The sequence below is a fragment of the Micrasema longulum genome, unplaced genomic scaffold (genome assembly GCF_059751315.1).
Source record: "Micrasema longulum isolate JH-2025_06_02 unplaced genomic scaffold, ASM5975131v1 h1tg000772l, whole genome shotgun sequence".
NCBI classification, from domain to species: domain Eukaryota; kingdom Metazoa; phylum Arthropoda; class Insecta; order Trichoptera; family Brachycentridae; genus Micrasema; species Micrasema longulum.
Window position 1 is genome coordinate 251,428 of NW_028277966.1, and position 18,110 is coordinate 269,537.

An 18,110-nucleotide genomic window follows, 5' to 3' on the forward strand; every position below is an offset into this window, starting at 1 on the left:
TGAAGAAATTAAAGAAACGGATGTCTTAAATTATTTAAAATTATTTTATAATGTGTTCTTAATAAATGTTTATATTAAATATTTTTTCCTTGCGGTGCCCTTGACGCTGGTGGTAACTACAGCGAAAGCATCTCGGTCCTGCGCTACTCTTGTATTCCGCAGTCAGGACAACGGCTTATTGATTGTACTCGCCATTGTGATTCCTGGAAAAAGATGGCCAGAGTGGTTTCCCGGTGCCTTCTCTGGTGGGTTCCTATGTCGGAGTTACCTTTTCTTAGCTGGATGGCTTTGGTTTTGGATGGCTTTGGTTTTATCTGCACCGTTATGAGTGTGATCCCATTGCCCAGGATTCGTGACGAGGACGCTAACGAGTTGGACTTGTCAGAAGTGTTGCCGGTGGAATGCAACTGTGGGTTTGCAGCATTTTATAGAATCACACCCTCCAGCAAAATGTAACTCACTGCTACCCTACTGACAGTTCGAACCCCGTTATTCAATATTATGCCATATAAAGTTTACATTCGTTCTTAGGATGTTATGAACTAACTTAATAAATAAATTATTTTAGCACCCGAGTAAGACAATGCAGATTTACTTAAAATACGAAGTAAGGGGAGAATAATGATTGGTACAAAGTCTTCCCCTTTGATTAAATTTTAATATGTTATCGAATTTCCTTACCATGCCCTTTTCATGGAATGTAATTATTTACAAATGTTATATTTTATCGTTTGAATTAACATTTATTTCGTAGGATTACTTTATGATCGTCGTGTAATTTTCTAAATATGTATATTTATTGTAATACGATGCACCACTGATATAATTTTATATTCATTTGGAATATTGCTATGAGTGAAATAAATATTCGAAATAAAATTTGTTTCTTTAAGATTATTCTTTAATCGCTCGAATGCCAAACCACAGGGACGCGTATTTTGTGTGTAAATACTCGATAAAAGCTTTTCCTACGGCCGCGAGAGCGTTTTGAATATCACCCCTGGTGGAAAAGCTGGCAACAACGCGACGCTGGCTCAGCTTGTGTGGAGATGGCGGTCTAGGTAGACGCTGGCACAGATCGTTGTTAATATTTTTTTGGGAGCACTTTACTTGTTAGATGTTCGTTTGGTACTGAAGATTTAATGTTTTTCCGGCACTCGCAAGTAGAATTATTGTTACGTGGAGTGCGCTAGGAAATGGGAAGGACGGGTAGGTAGATATAAATTTGGTTTAGAGTTGGTCCAAACACAAATGTTTCTAAAATCTTCATAAAATTTACCATAAAAGTAGCACAAATTATATTTTAAAAAAAATATTTGCACCACAACAGGCCAGGAGGCCCAATTACAGTGGTAAATTGCAACACAGAACGCCCAGGCTTAAGAAAAATTACATATATCGGAAATCGAACCTGGAACCTTCCGGGCGTGAGTCAAGGGTCTTGATCACTACACTTCGGAAGCCGCCATTATTAAATACTTTTTACAAAAAAGGTCAGGTTGAATTTATTCCGCAAACTGTTACTTTGTGTTTTTTTTGTTTTTTTTGGGTGTTTTTTAAAGGAATAACCCGCTAAAGCCTATATTTTGAGGCTTGTCAGCAGGTGGGATAGGATGGATATGGAAGGAGGTTATAAAAATTACACCACAACACCTAGACCAATTTAGAAAAGAATCTTTCTTGGATTTTTTTTCTCGCAACAGGCGGGAATCAAACCCGCGATGCCGGTTTCACAGTTGGCCATTTATGTATATATTTATTATTAAAATACTGACAATGGTACCGATTTAAATACTTAAATCTATCCCTAAATACAATTAACATGTACTTACATTTATCGTTATCTTTGTGAAAAAATTACTTTTATTTTTCAAAACTCAAATTTAACTAAACCTTAAAATATCGTTACATTGAATTCGGTTTTCGGCGCTTTTCGGTTGTTTGATGACTTGTATAATTTTTTTATTAAAAAAGTAGGACGAAAAATTCATTTATCGCCATAAAATCCATTTCACATATTTTTATTGGCATTCGTAGTAATGTGATATTTCCCTATTGAAATACTACTCTCTTCGGGTTAGTAACGTTCAATTATGTGTCATTGGCTGTGTTTTCAAATAAAAAAATCTGAAATGCGCATCAACTGAAATCATATTATTTTTTTCCCTCACAGGTGATTTAAGTAAGCGTATAAATAATCGATTCTGTCAACTAGATAATTCTTAGAAAAAACTTGGCTTCTTTGAAGTGGCGATCAATCTTTAGAAAATATATAAAAATGCAATGTGCAGGTTGACAGTATAAATAAGCATGTACGTTTAATCAATTCTCAATACATTACATTGCCGTCATCAATTATTATTATTGGAGTTTACAGAGAGAATCTTTTATCAGTAGAGATCTTGCAAATGTCTCCAATTAATGTCAATCTCGGCGATGGATAATTATTATGGAAAAAGAGTAAAAAATGACAGCCATTGCCGGCGGTTTTCTTTTTTTAATTGGTCCACTTATTGGATAAAAGAAAACGCACTTAGGAACTGCAAACGGCAATGGTTTATTAAATAATAAATGATCTGAAATGTCTCGGTATGTTGTAAAAATTCGTCGTTTGAAATTCAATAATTTTCAAAGAACGACAATGTTGAAGCGACTTAAAATACTTCTGATACTCTTTCGCGTTTACTTTATTATTTATTTGATTTAAACTTATGTTTCAAACACTACCGTATAATAAATAGACGCGTTATTCCTATACAAGCTACATCTAAAAAATAGAAAATATTGAGTTGCCATCAGCAGTTTAAAAAAGAGATAGCAAATCACGATGCACATTGAATATTTTATGTAAGAAAGAGAAACATTAGTTAATAATTCTTTCTGTGTAATTCATTTTTATCTGGCAGCGGTAAAAAAAAAGTACTTCAAAATATTTTTTTTTCTTCTAATTTTAAAAATTTATTTACAAGTTCTTATGATTAACTAAAATATTTCTTGTACGAAGGCCATTTTCAACGAGTTGTAAATAACTAAATATTAGAAAATGGAAATCAAGTTGTGGTTGAGAGGGGTTCGAACCTCAGACCTCTGATCCGTGAGTCTGCGACACTAGCCACGAGACCACAAGTCGGTTCTAAATCTACAAATTTTAGTAGATTATAATTCTATGTACATATAGTGCGAGAACCCGTGCATACCCCGTCATATTAAAATGAGATATTTTGTTGAATAAATCGGCATTTACTTCGTGAGATCACTTAATGATAGTCGTGTAATTCTTTTAATAAATTTAATACGATTTAGTAACACTGATAACTAAGTTCTTTATTTAATATTAACTTGAATGTTGGTAAACTATTAAGCTAAGAAAAAAAAATCGTATTATCAGCGCTATGACTTTTTAAAGTTTTGTATTTTTGTAATTACTTCGCGTGTTACGTCAAAGGCTCTTTTCCGGTTATTCTCAGTCAGTTCTGCCAATTGGTCCGTTGATGGAAAGTAAATCGGATCTCTTATCATTGGTTGATTTATATGAACTAGTGACGTCGTTCAAAGTAGTCATTTTTTATCAAAATATCTTTTATTATTTTTTCGGACATTTTCAAGAAACTTTGCCGTACAATTTAATGCTCTTTGTTTTACCGCGCGCAAAAAAACATTATTTGTATCCAATTTCTCGGACGGCTAAAGTTCCTCATTATGTTTCATACCAACTGTAATAGTTAAGAGATTAGGATGTTCGATCAGCGAAAAAATGATCGATATGTTCACAGACGTTCTGCTGTAACCAAAAAAAGTTAAATTTTTAGTTTAAAATTCGCCAGCTTTTCGACTGCCATTTTTTTAGGTGGCTAGTTCTATATTTGGTGATCAGGTTATGTAACAAAAAATTGTTTACAAGTGGTATAAACAATTCAAAGAAGGCAGATAAAACGTCGAAGACAAAAATCACCCAGGATGACCATCAGCATTAACTGACGAACAACACGTCAAGGAAATCAAAGATTTGGTGGTAAAAAATCGTCGATTGACAGATAAAGGCCTTGTTGATACTCTAAACATTTCATTGGAATCAGTTCAGACCATTTTGAAAGATGTTGTGTGCCTGAAAAGACTGAATCTCGGGTTGGTGCCAAAAATACTAATTTTTTTGGAAAAACAGCGTCGCGTTTTGTGAAACAATGCTTACTGACTATCACGATAATATAAAATACATGATTACTACAGATGAGACTTGCATCTACGTATATGACCCGGAAACAATTGAATAATCAAGCGAATATTGTGCAAAAGGTGAGTCAAGACCGAAAAGATCGTGCCGAAGTCGTCCAAAAATCAAGATCATGTTTTCTTCGATTTTCATAGTGTGGTGCATAATGAATTCCTTCCGCTGGGCTAAACTGTTATCAAGGAATGTTATTTAAGCGTTATGTAACGTTTACGAGAAGCTTTTCGTAAACAGAGACAGAATTATGAGCAGACGTTTGGTTTTTGCACCACGATAATACACCATCTCAAACTGCATCGGCGCATCGGTGCTTCGAAATCATTTCGCCAAAAAATCAATTCATATCGTTCCACAACCATCGTTTTTACCTGATTTGGCACTGAGCAAATTCTGGCTATTCCTTAACCTTAAGAGATCATCCCGGAGACCCCGTTTTGATACGATTGAAGATATAAAAACCGAATTGCTGCGCGCTTTGAAGGCCATTTCAAAAATCTACTTTAACAATTGTTTCGAGGATTCGAAAAAACGTTCTCATAAATAAATTATATCGGGAGGGGAGTTCTTTAAAAACTATGAAACAGATTTAGAAGATTAAATAAACATTTCAAAAGTTTTGAACAATTTCACCTGTCATTTAAAAAAAAAATTAAATGAATTATTAGATACATATATTAAAAAAAAGATTTTTAATTAATTTAATAATAAGGTACATTTAATCAGAATGCGTTTTAATTACATTTTATGGGAAAGAGCTTTTAAGGTAACATAATGTACGAATAACATTTTATTAGGGTGAAGTTATAATATATAAGGGGGTGTGACTGTAAAGTATTAAAAAATATTTTACACAAAACACAGTATTAAATTATTCAATAATTTTAATTTTTATGTCCCAACTTGGTAGAAAATTTCGTGTTAAGCCAGGACTCTCGTATACTAAAAATCAATACACAGATAATATTGTGACACACATCAATAAACAAAACAAATAATTAGAATTAATACCAGATTTTATATTTGTAGCACTAACTGTGTGGTTATTCATTATAATAAAATAAATAAAAACAACTTCGTTTTTAAATATGGAATTTTTATTAGAATTCATACGAATCAAAAAATATATAGCAAATAAGTTATTTAATAAAACATGGTGTACCAAAATTAAGATCACGTATCATATATTTGTTATTATTTTTTTAATTATTTCATAATTCAATTAAATATACAATTTAAAAAATAATAACTTACGTTAATTACAATGTTACATTTATATGGCTCAATACAAAATTTAGTAATTTAGTAAAAGCGATTAAAATCTACATTAATGTTTCAATTCTCAATAGTTTGAACACGAATTTACGAGTTATAAAGCATTTAAACATCAATATTAGCGTATGTGTGTTTTTATTAGTGTGGAAGTGAATATAAGTGGACTTATTGAATTGTGATAATCAATCTGTTTTTTCTTTAACCTTTACGAGGAAACCAATAATCAAAATATTATAGCCCGTAAGAAATAAACAATTTATGCTAAGAAACTATATGAAATACTTAGTTTATTCCAGTCGGGATTATTTCCAACCATTTTCCGTAATAGATGTTTAATGGAGGGAAATTGCACGGTTCTGACGTAACAGATACATTTATCTTCATTATTTGACTTATGCAAGGTGTATGCGTTTGATTTTACCCCCAATGGCAGTAGTTTTATTTAATATTACCTCACAAGATCCTTTACATAACCTCAAAATCTGGGGCGTGATGGCGGAACGTCATACAATTTAATGATAATGTCCCAATTAGTGTTCGTAATGTCCATTTCTGTATTCCTGGTAAATATGTCAAAGATATATGAATGTTTAAGTGACGAAAAAGATGATTAAAATATATTATGTACACACAGAGTATTGCACCTTGGCTAAAAATAATTTATTTTGGTATATTTTGATTTTTTATTTAGAAAGGATTTTCGAGTTATGTGTGCGTAAGCGTAAGCTATCATGGGCCATGAAAGTAATCAATGATTACCTACCTTAATTAATTTGTTTGTTTGTTACGCATATTTCCATGGCGTTTCTTTGGTGATACTTATTAAGTAGAAGTTATATTGAGATGCCCAATTGTATGTGTTTGTAATATATAAATAAATATTTCTTTGTTTCAAGAAAAAAACAACGTTTTCATATCAACTAAAGTTATAGGATAATTATATATTAAAAATCATCGTCATTTCCTTCCCGTACCTTATTTCTAATATAATAAAGGCAGTGGATTGGTACACCAATCGCAGAGTATCTTGATCATTTTTGTAACCTGAAGGTAAGATGATCAGTCTTACGCTTCAGGTACCAGTCCAGGGACTATGAAATATTCTGGTATGAAAACACCCTTTTTAATAAATATTTCATATCGACCATGTCGGGAATCGAACCCGAGACCTCTCGCATGATAGGCAAACCACCACCATTACCTGACCATTACACCAAGAGTACGAAAATTACTAAATACAAAGCAAAAAAAAAGTAAACTTGCGTAAACCACTCCATATTATACGACTTGTATAAAGAAAAAAAATACAATAAAATAATAGAATGGAATTCTATCAAGAATTGTCAATAAATAATTTAAATCAAATAATAATATAGTAGTTTTTCGTTCATCATGGAGATTATTATATTTTTTTATGCCTTTAAAAACATAACTATTTTGACCATGACTTGTGTGGAAATTGGGAATCTTGATATTATTTTGGTAACTGATGAACTAATTCATCTTAAGTAATTTATTTATCTTTTTTGCGATCTTGCATACTATAATTTAATTTGTAAATAGTGTTTATTATATGAATTTTAAATAATTTGAATAGATTTTCCGTATTGAATGTTGAGGGTTTTTTTAAAATTACTTTAATAATAAATTCATCTTTGTGCTATTTTTAGAGGGTTTAATATATTGTCATACGCACCACCCCATTTAACAATACCATATTGTACCATTTTGATGGTACAATGGAGTAATATACAATTTTTAGATGATTGATTATTAAATTGATTTAATTACTTGTAAAATTGTTCTGTACTTCTGTTACATTCAGAATTAAATTCCCACTTTCTTTATGGTCTGTCCCGAATGATATAATGCTTAATGATTTCTTTGGGATGGATGCTGTTTTTGGCAATGCTATGGGTTCGTGATTCTTATATGTGCTGGGACTCCAAAAGAAGATGTTAAAACCTTTACTTTAACAGGGGTTCGGAGAAAAATGAATATTATCTTGGCAATCATTATTTCATCTCGTCACTAAATAATTATTCAAGGTGATTATAAAAATACTTTTTAACCATTGAAATAAATACCTGTGGCAATGAATTATTATAATTTTCAATTAATATTGAATAATAATTGCAAAAAATTGAGACTTCAAAAAGGATTGGTTTGGAAATGAATATTCATAAAACACGGATTATGAGTCCAACAAGGTGAGTCATTTTTATTAACAATAATACGATTGAAGTGGTTGATGAATATATATATCAAGGACACAAAATCAAACTTGGTAAAGATAACCAGACAGAAGAGTTGCCAAAAAGAAAATGACTAAATTGGGCTGCTTACGGCAAGTCAAAATATACTTTTGAACATAACAAGTCCATGTATCTTTTATTGTTTTATATTGTATTTTTAAAATTTTGTGTTATTTATATACTCATGTTTTATATTACTTCCTTGTATGTAAAGCCTTATGGGCGTGAAAAATTAATAAAATAAAAATAAAAATTACAGTGGTGAATTACAGCACAGAACACCTAGGCTCGAGAAAACCACATTGAAAGCCCCACAAACTTATCCGGATCCGTTTTAAGGTCTTGTGGCCTCTTTTTAGATCCGCACATTTCTAAAAATATTTTTTTTTAGCTGTAATGAACGGTATTTTTTTTTCAAAAATTCTTTGTTTCCAAAAGATTCGCGTTTTTACTCCGTTTACTAAAAAATAATGAACTAACATAACCAATCACCGTGAGAGTAGGGAAAATTAGAATAAGGGTGACTGACAAATTGACTGTATATACATACTTAGGTTGCTCTGACGGCGTTAGGGGCATTGAAAGCGGTTAATGCAAATTCTAAACAAATTATAAAAGCGAGCAAACCACTTTGAGGGGAGATCCTTAAGCCCACCATCCACTCGCAGCTGTTATAGAGTCCTGGGGGACTCTCTGTCAGCTGAGCATAGAGGAAAGTTATTATAAATATTCCTAAGGAATACAAACTCTATGCAGATTAAGGAGGGGGGGGGAGGATGTATGGACAGAGGTCAACACGTCGTCCCCACCACTCAGGATCTCCTCAATGCCTTTGTTTTTTTTATTCAAAAAATATGTATGTACACAAACAATTTACAAAAATAAACGTATGCAAATATACAAAAACAATTTCTTAAAACTATAGTAGCACAACAAACATAACCAACACAACAAACATGAGTAAAAACACGGATATTTACAATGAGAGAACGGCTTTGAATAAAGAAGTACTCCCTGGGCGGTCAGAGGCAGAGGATCCGAATACCACCCCCGTAAGGGGAGGACAAAGCAAAAGAAAGTGTGCGTTCCGCTTGGAAGGAAGCACAGTCCTAACTGAATGAGCACCCCACAGGAACAGTTACGTGTCCCACCATATTTTACCCAACTAGGCTTCCGCGCATCTGAGGAGCTCCCAACGCGATACCCAAGTCCGGACAAACTGAGAGAAAACCACATTTGAATTTTGTATTCTCACCGGGAATCGAACCTGGAACCTTCAGTGCGCGAGTAAAGCGTCTTAACCACTACACCGCGGAGGCCGCCAAATACTACAAAAATGTCATATTTAAAAATGAACTGCGTTTTAATTCCAGTAAATAATACATATAAATCAAACATTGACAACACAATCGTATACGAAGAATCGAAAGATATTATCTTGAAAGTTCAACGCCGGCATGTGATTTTTTTACACCGATAAAATTAATTTTAACTGCTTGTCGGAATTAGCTCAAGCGTTGCAGTTTCGAGATATAAAGGTGTACACACGCAGGTATTTATTATGAGGTGCTCGGAGCATTAAGAAAATCATTTCTTCCGAGTTTTTGTCACGTTGGTACGTCTCATTTATGTTAACTCATTTAATTGAGTATCCAATAAAATATGTAATAGGTAACGGTGCTTTGCGAATTTCTTTTTCTTATCAACCGGCATTTTACGTTCCGGGCCGGACGGATAAAGAATACAGTAATCAAATTAATTACATCAGAGAGGAAAAAAAACATGTCTTGTAAATTAAAAATATTAATGTATATGTTCCATATCAAATTGAACGTAATATTCTGTTTATATTGTATTTTATAGTATTATGTACCTAGCTGCTTTAAATCTTAAAACTGCACTTCTTCGATATGTTTGTATTTTATTTGTTTATCTATTTTTTTTTTTTTTTTAATATCTAGCTTCTACAGATTATTTTTTATAAACTTTTTTTTTTTTAAAACCAACCAGATTTCTGTAAAGATTAAACTGTATTATTTATTAGTATAATGAATATATAATATTAAATAAAAAACATGTTTGCTTAAAAATATAAAAAAACATAACATTTTCCTGAGTGATTGTTTTTTTTTAGCTAAAAGTATTAAATCTAAAAGAGGTTTTGAAAAACATTTAATACGATTTTAAGATTTAAAAAATTGATATTCTTTAAATCAAAAATGTTTGCGTGTACGTTTTGCAAAAACGTCAGCACTAGATAATCGACCTATAAATGATTTAATTAAAATAAAATCTATATTTATAAACCAATGTTTTTAATCTAAAGTTTAATAAATATACATCGAATACATATTATTATATTTCTACTTTTAAGAATCGCAGCGAAATTTAGATGAACGCAGAAGCATCCTGTGTACATTTTATCACCATATCATTATCAACTAACAAACCAATGGTTGTCTATGTCACGCTCATAAGCGCGTCTGAGTGCGAGAGAGACTAAGATTATTTTCATAATGCGTATGCCGTGTGATGGCATTCCATGAGCTTATTCACAGATACTACACGATGAGTTTGTGTAAGTATTGCGAACGCGCCAGCTTTAAAAAATCCACCAGGATATGTCTAAGAGACAGAATAAGAAATAAAGAATTAAGACGCCAAACCGGAGTCGTAGATATTATGGATCGTCCTGCGAAATTAAAATGGCAGTGGACGAAGCAAAATGATAGCAGGTGGACACCCAGAATAATAAAGTGGAGACCATGGGCAAACAGAAAAGGCGATGGAAGACCACAAAAAAGATATCGATAGTCGGTAAAACGTGGATGATAGAAGCGGGTGCTAGGAAGACATGGAGAAGTTTGGAAGAGGCCTTATCTAGCAGTGGAGAGATCACGGCTCAAAAAGAAGACAGAAGAAGAACTTTATAATCGTAATCCTTGAGATCCTTGTCGTGTTTTTAATCGTGTCAATGGTAAATTCAAAAAGTATTGCATGGACTAATACAAATGAAAAATAATATTACCATAAAATTAAGATTTTAAATAATATTACGCAGATAATATTGACAATTCGAATATATGTATCCATTATAATTAACTAATGTCTTTACATTTACACCAAACTTGTTTGCCTTTAGTACGAGTCCGTGTCACATAATGACATACAAATTATTTGTGTAATTATACAGATTATTTGTGATTAAAATTGTATTGTATCTCACGTTAGCTTTTTGCTGGCCATATCAAGATCCTGCAATAAATGTCGATTGAGAATAATACAAGAAAGCGGAATTGATGGAGCTAATTCTACTTACATATATAGTTGTCCTATGTTTTAACTCAAATAGACTACATGCGGCCAAAAATACCCGGTTGTTTCTTGACAAACTAATTAGTACGGTATAGTTGTAGTTTTTATATTATATTGGGTCTATAACTTAAAACCGGAGTTTGACACTAGATGTCAAAACTTGTGTATGCGCTGTAGTAAAACATTGATATACGAATACATGTCATATTGAAATTCTATGTATAAGCTGTCAAAATCAGTCAACAGTGTTTGATTTGCTTGTGCGAATCATATTTTTTTCAATCTTGGGAAATTTTGAAAATTGGCGAAAAAACAGCGTTTGCGGAAAGTTTTGCTGAGTCACTTTTTTGCAAAAAAACTGCTTCCGAAAATTGTCGTTTGCTCGTAGAATTATATGACACATATGTTCTTGCAAAATCACAGTAAATTGAGTGGTTTCAACGCTTTAAAAGTGGCAATTTTGATATCAAAGACAAAGAGACTTAAAAGATTACAGAATTTCTTGCCAATTAATGTTAAGCAAACATTAGTCCAGAGCTTACTTCTTCCACTCCTTGACTACGCGGATGTATGTTATCCAGATGCTAACTCTGAATTGCTTGATAAGTTAGAACGATTGCAGAATATTTGTATTCGTTATATCTTTAATCTTCGCAAATTCGACCACATAACTTGTTTGCTTTTTATTGTTTCTACATGTATATAAAATCTTTTTTATTTCTTTTAATGTGTTGTGTATTTATAAAATTATTACTTTCTTTGTTTGTAGTTACCTGTATATTTATTTTTATACTTATAAGTATATGAAAATGTATTTATTTTTTTGTTTGAATTCTTTACAAGTTACTTACAATTTGCTTTTTAATTCAATTACTTTTATTATATCCATATAAAATTATTTTTTTCTTTTTACTATGTAAAGTTTCACTTTTTATTTTGCATGGCAGTATGCTTCTTATTGTTTCTAAATGTATTGTTTATCTTTTAAATTTTTACGCACTATGTTTGTACTTAACTGTATATTTTTTGTAAATGCCCCTTGGGCGTATTGTAAAATTAAATAAATAAATAAATAAAAATAAATAACCGAGTATCGCACGCAACTACACTGGCTCAGTATCAGGCATAGAAGAAACATTCACATTCTATCACTTTTAAACAATATTTTAAATAATCCCACTTCGCCTGTTTATCTGAGAGAGCTCATCCAACCTCTTTCACAACACGAACTATCTCTTCGTTCTAGTAACGAGAGAACCCTTTTAATACCCTGTCATCGCTCTAATTTTCTTGCCTTCTCTTTCACAGTAGTAGCCGCTCGATTGTGGAATAATCTACCCACTAATGTTAGAGACGCCCCTTCTTTATTTACATTTAAGTCAAGATTGAAATGTCATTATCTAAATATTTAAATTGTTCCTTTATCCTTCTTCTTTCCTTCCCACCCCCTCTTCTCTCTTCATAGTATAGTGTTATTTTTTTTTTTTATATTTATATTTATTTTTGTTAATCTTTGCTTTTAATTTTTGTATAAAATTGTAAGATTCAATATGTCCATGTATTTATAATTTTCTCAAACTAAACGGTTTGGGTAGGTAGGAAGAAATTGCCTTAATGCAATATGCCCGCCCTTATATGTATATTTATTGTATATGTATATAAAGTGTCAAATAAATAAATAAGAGGATCATCGACAGTCAAAATAGTTTAAAGCTGAAGACCAGATGGGAGTTGTGTATTATGAGCTTCTTAAACCGGATGAAACTGTACATCAGAAACTGGAGATCTGTACCGCGACATATAATTCGTTTAAAGAGGGCATTGAAGGAAAAACGGCCAGAATGGAAGACCAGATACGAGACGTTGATTTTCCAACATGACAATGCTCGGTCACATGTTGCTCAACCTATTTGGAAAATAGCGGATGGAAAGTCTTGTCCAAACGGTTTTTCACCAAAATCCGGTTTTTAAGTTATAGACCTAATATAATTTTGAGAAAAGGATCTACGTGGTATTCTAATACATGTATTTTATGTTACATTTTTTTAAATGTTGAAATAAAAAAATGTAAATGAAAAGTTTTTACGAAACTTAAATACCTGTTAAACATAATCAGTGCAGATGGAGGAGATGTTGCCTCTCCGAAATTGTGCAAAAGAGACAACTGCAAGGTTTCGTGGTTTATTTTCCCGTACCCCAACACTGAACCGGTTTTGTTGTTTTTTAGGAATAGTAGCAGAAATATTTTTTTTGTTGTGTTGGTACCTATTCGCTTTCAAAACAGTTCATCATGTTTGTATACTGTACATCCGAAGACGGCAGATAAAACTGGGCGCGATTTTCAAAAAACAAAACAAACAGACATCCTAATGGTAAATATCTATAATGTGTGAAAAATCACTGCTCTAGTGTTCCAGGGAGGAAATACTGGAATACGTTGTATGAAGAAAAGTCAGACAGCGATTCCTCTTAACGGAGAAGTGCCATGAACATACGACTTACAAGTTGTCATCTACTCTTCAAAAAGCATCAGTGTCCGAAAGACAATGAAAATCCACCTAATTTTGTAAAAAAAGTATGTTTATATTGTTGGTACATGTGAAATAAAAATATATTGATATTGTCGTATTATTCATAAACACATTAACCATTACTAATTGCATCTCAGATTTAGCAAATATTACGTCGATCTTAACAAAACGCAAATATACATCCAATACATGAAAACATACGTGTTAAAAATATATGTATAGTGTATATATTATTTGTATTTTTTTTTAAACCAACACAGTCATATTAATTAATAATACATACAGAATAACAAGAAATATCAAGACCAATTACGGGTTTCACAAAGGAACAAAAAGATTTTTAAAAAGTACAGTTCGCTAAGAGTGAAAGGAAGTGGGATGGGAAAATAGAGAAGGAAGAAAAGAAGAAAGAAAAAAGAGTAAGTAAATATAAAACAATGAAAAAAGAAATAAAAATGAATATAAATCTACACATACGACATACATACATACTTACATACATACAACTACATATACACACACACACATCCATATATATATGTATATTTCCATATTTCATATTTATGTACACCTTGTAACTATAGATACAAAACTGCTGGTTAGTGGTATTATTTACGTGTTTAAAAATGGTTAAGAATGTATTAAACAATACAACTGTTTATCTACTTATTTATAAATCTGGATTGCATTAACAAATGAAACAATGTATCTCTATTTTTCATTATGGCAGTTTAGGAATTTAGAAATTTCCTCATTTTTCTGCGTAACACGACGAAAGTCCATTGGAAAAAAAAGGTAAGGGAGGAAATGATCCACGAATTAAAATACCATTGGCTAGGAGCTTGAAGCATTGTAAAGTTTTGACGGTACAGAATATGATATACTATTGCCTGGTAACAGAGGACTTCATGGATTTCAATAAAACGCCAATATCACATAAGCATGAAACGCGCCAAAAAGCGAGAGGAAATTTCATAGAAAGAAGAGCCATAAATGCGTATGGAGAGAGGACCAGGGCGTATATACTCCCTCGCATAGTAAAGAGACTCCCGGACGAAATAAAGAATAGTGATATGAATAAAAACAAAGTAAAATTGGTTTTAAAAATCTTTTTCTTAAATTCTAAGTTTAAAAAAATGGGGAAACCAAACAATTTAAAACAGTGTCAAAAAAAGTGTTTGTTTATTATTTTTTATTTATTTCGCTATCAAAAAAGACTTGATTTACTTGTTTTTAATTTTTTAAAACTTTTATTTTATTGATATTTTTAAGATTTAAAAAAAAATATTTTATGTGAACATTATTATATTGACATACTACAACAGAGATGAAGAACATTTAAGAGAAGGTAATATAGAAGTCTAGGCATCTACAGGGCTTATGACCTGTCAATGGCTGGTTTAAGTGACCACTTTATACACTGTGCAACATTCACCATTCTGCCTATATTCGAACATCTATATTCCTTCAATTCTTTCATCTGTTGATGTTTGTGAAGTTAAAGAGCTGAAACCTTTATTTATGCGGGTGAGATTCATCTAATTGAATTATTTCCCCTACATACTAGGCAACGCCTAAAAATGTTGTTTTTTCAATTTCTATACTTCTTCATGGACCAGGTGGATTTATCAACAATATTTTGAGCCCGTCCAAACTCTTGCAGACAAGGACTGGATTCAACTCCCTGGGGAGCTGTTTATATTCACATACTACAACAGAGATGAAGAACATTTAAGAGAAGGTAATATAGAAGTCTAGGCATCTACAGGGCTTATGACCTGTCAAGGTTGAAGGAATATAGATGTTCAAATATAGGCAGAATGGTGAATGTTGCTCAGTGTATAAAGTGGTCACTTAAACCAGCCATTGACAGGTCATAAGCCCTGTAGATGCCTAGACTTCTATATTTCCTTCTCTTAAATGTACTTCATCTCTGTTGTAGTATGTTAATATAAACAGCTCCCCAGGGAGTTGAATCCAGTCCTTGTCTGCAAGAGTTTGGACGGGCTCAAAATATTGTTGATTATTATATTGTGTTACAAAAATGTTTAAAAAGAGAAATCCCTGCAAAAAAACTGCTTTTGCAGTTTGACAGGAATTGAAAAAATTGTTTAGAATTAAAAAAAAAAAAAACATGTTTATTTATTGGATGGGGTCTTAAACCCTACTTTGCAAATGTAGGGTTGAAATGAAAATTTAATTAACCACAGTCAACATACTTACCTGTAGCATTTATCTTCTAGAACAGGTTGGAAAATACGCTAAACATTCTGTGCATAAAGATTACGATCATTAATAATAATTATATTGTGAAGTGCATATATTGGAATATTAAATTATTAGTATAAGTAAGAGTTTGTTTACAATAATTGTTATTATTGTATACGGTAAATGTTACTATTTATTGAATATTTAATAACAATTTGTTATTGTCAACTAATTGTTGTTAAATATTCAAGGGCTGTGGGCCAGTGTTAGTGCCGCGATCTTTGGATCCGCAGGTCCCAGGTTTGAACTTCACTCTACCGTAATTTAAAAAAAAATTCTAACACGGTCATTACGACAAGTGAAAGAGTCTAAAAATTTAAATATTTGGGTGAATTATTGAACCTCAATATGTACATTTCAATAAAAGAAAGCATATGAAGGTTACATTAAGTAATTAATAATAAAATTGTTTAGTTTTTGCTGTAGAACGCCAAATAATGTAGAAGTTAAAGGTTAGATTTTTTACCTTACATTAAGTTATCGATTGAGTGATACTTAGCTCTACATTTTCTTCAGGTCTCTGGGCCTCGATTACAATGGAAAGTAAGCAGAGTTATCGAGCTTCATTTATGGCTAGTTTGGTTTACTTTTCGTTTTAGTTTTGTAGTAGGATTTTGGATTTGTGAACAGAATAACGATGCTACGTCGCCATAGACTAACGACTAACGGACCGTCGTATTTTTTTCATGGCGAAAGTTGGAGGTCCGGCAATTGAAACGAGGTACTTTTTGTTACGAAAACCTATATTATTCCACCGGGAAAATAATTTTTGCTAAACGACAAAACTAATCAATTATTTAACTAATTTCTCCCTAATACCGCGTGAGCGAAGCCGCTAGGAAAAGCTAATGTTATACAAGATATTTATTTTGTAATGCTTTTGTTCTCTCTAATAAATAAAATAAAACAAGAAAAATTAAATTAAAAAGGGAGATTTCCACAGCAATGTTACTAATTATATAAATATGTAGATACATATATCTATATCATTCCTATATTTTGATAAAAATGTTCTCTTTGGAGTGTAGGTATGAAATTTGATTGATGATAGATTATCTTTGTTGATTATGAATATAATATTATCAACCTTTAAATACTATTAAAAAGTGTTATCGTCGATCACGACGATCAAAGTCGATCAAAATCGATATTTTTGAAAAGACAACAGCACGACGAGGTGGCCGAGTGGTTAAGGCGTTGGACTGCTAATCCAATGTGCTCTGCACGCGTGGGTTCGAATCCCATCCTCGTCGGATATATATGCACATATATACATATATGGACATATATGTTTTGCCGTCTTTAATGTAAGTAGGAAAAATCTTAACACGAATAAAGTTTTTTTTAAATTATGTGTCTGTGCGGATGATGAATACAGTTGTGCATGTTTATGAAAAAAAACCTAGAGTTTACGAATTACAGATAAAAATGAAAAATTAATCAAGTGTAAAAATCAAGTGGAGATTAGTTCGCCTAGCATGCTTGAGGTCCCGGGTTGACGTATTTTTTTTGTTCTCATAAAAAAATTTCATTGATTAGATCTTAGTCTGAAAATGGTATTTAAATGCTTTTCTTGATGCTTGGCAATCGCGATGGAAATCTTCTCCTGTAGGGAGGGTTACCTTTCTGTTTTTCCAGCATCGTCAGCGCTTAAAATCTTTTTGGGTTGAACCCGATCACTGAATACGCAGTTTTTATCAGGTCATGGTAAATTTAATGAAAAACTGTTTGCTTTTAATATTCTAATTTCCCTTTGTGCTGCTGCGGATATCCAAATTAATCCAATATATGAAGGTGCTGGATATAAGACAACTGTACCTAAAAGAAGCACTTACACTCTTCTGGTCGAACAATAAAGAGAGGTCTTAGCAAAATGTCCGTACGAGGTTTTCCCAGATCACGAATTATATCATTTGAGTAGGAAACTCCTTGATGATTTTACGAATGTTTGAGTTTACTGTTTACTATATTGATGTGCCATATAAATGTATATATATGTTATATATGTTTTAAAAAAATATTTTTTTATGTTTCTGATCCTATATTTGTGGTGATATACTCATAAGTCTGTGTCAACTAATTGCTCGTCCCATCTCAACACAGGACTTTTGGTCCCATGGAGTTGGGACCAATGTCTCAAATAATATGCAATAAACTTAAGTATGTAAATAAATAAATAAAATAAATCTTCAGAACACATTCTGTGGTGATGTCCCTTTCCCGCTCTCTTTGATTACCGAA

The 18,110-nt window shown here is 32.0% G+C and overlaps 1 non-coding gene across 1 annotated transcript; it reads left to right on the forward strand.

The window, feature by feature from the left end:
* The first annotated feature begins 17,040 nt into the window (after window positions 1-17,040).
* TRNAS-GCU (transfer RNA serine (anticodon GCU)) lies at window positions 17,041-17,122 on the forward strand. Its single transcript has one exon. It is a non-coding gene; the product is annotated as a tRNA-Ser (tRNA).
* Window positions 17,123-18,110: the final 988 nt, after the last annotated feature.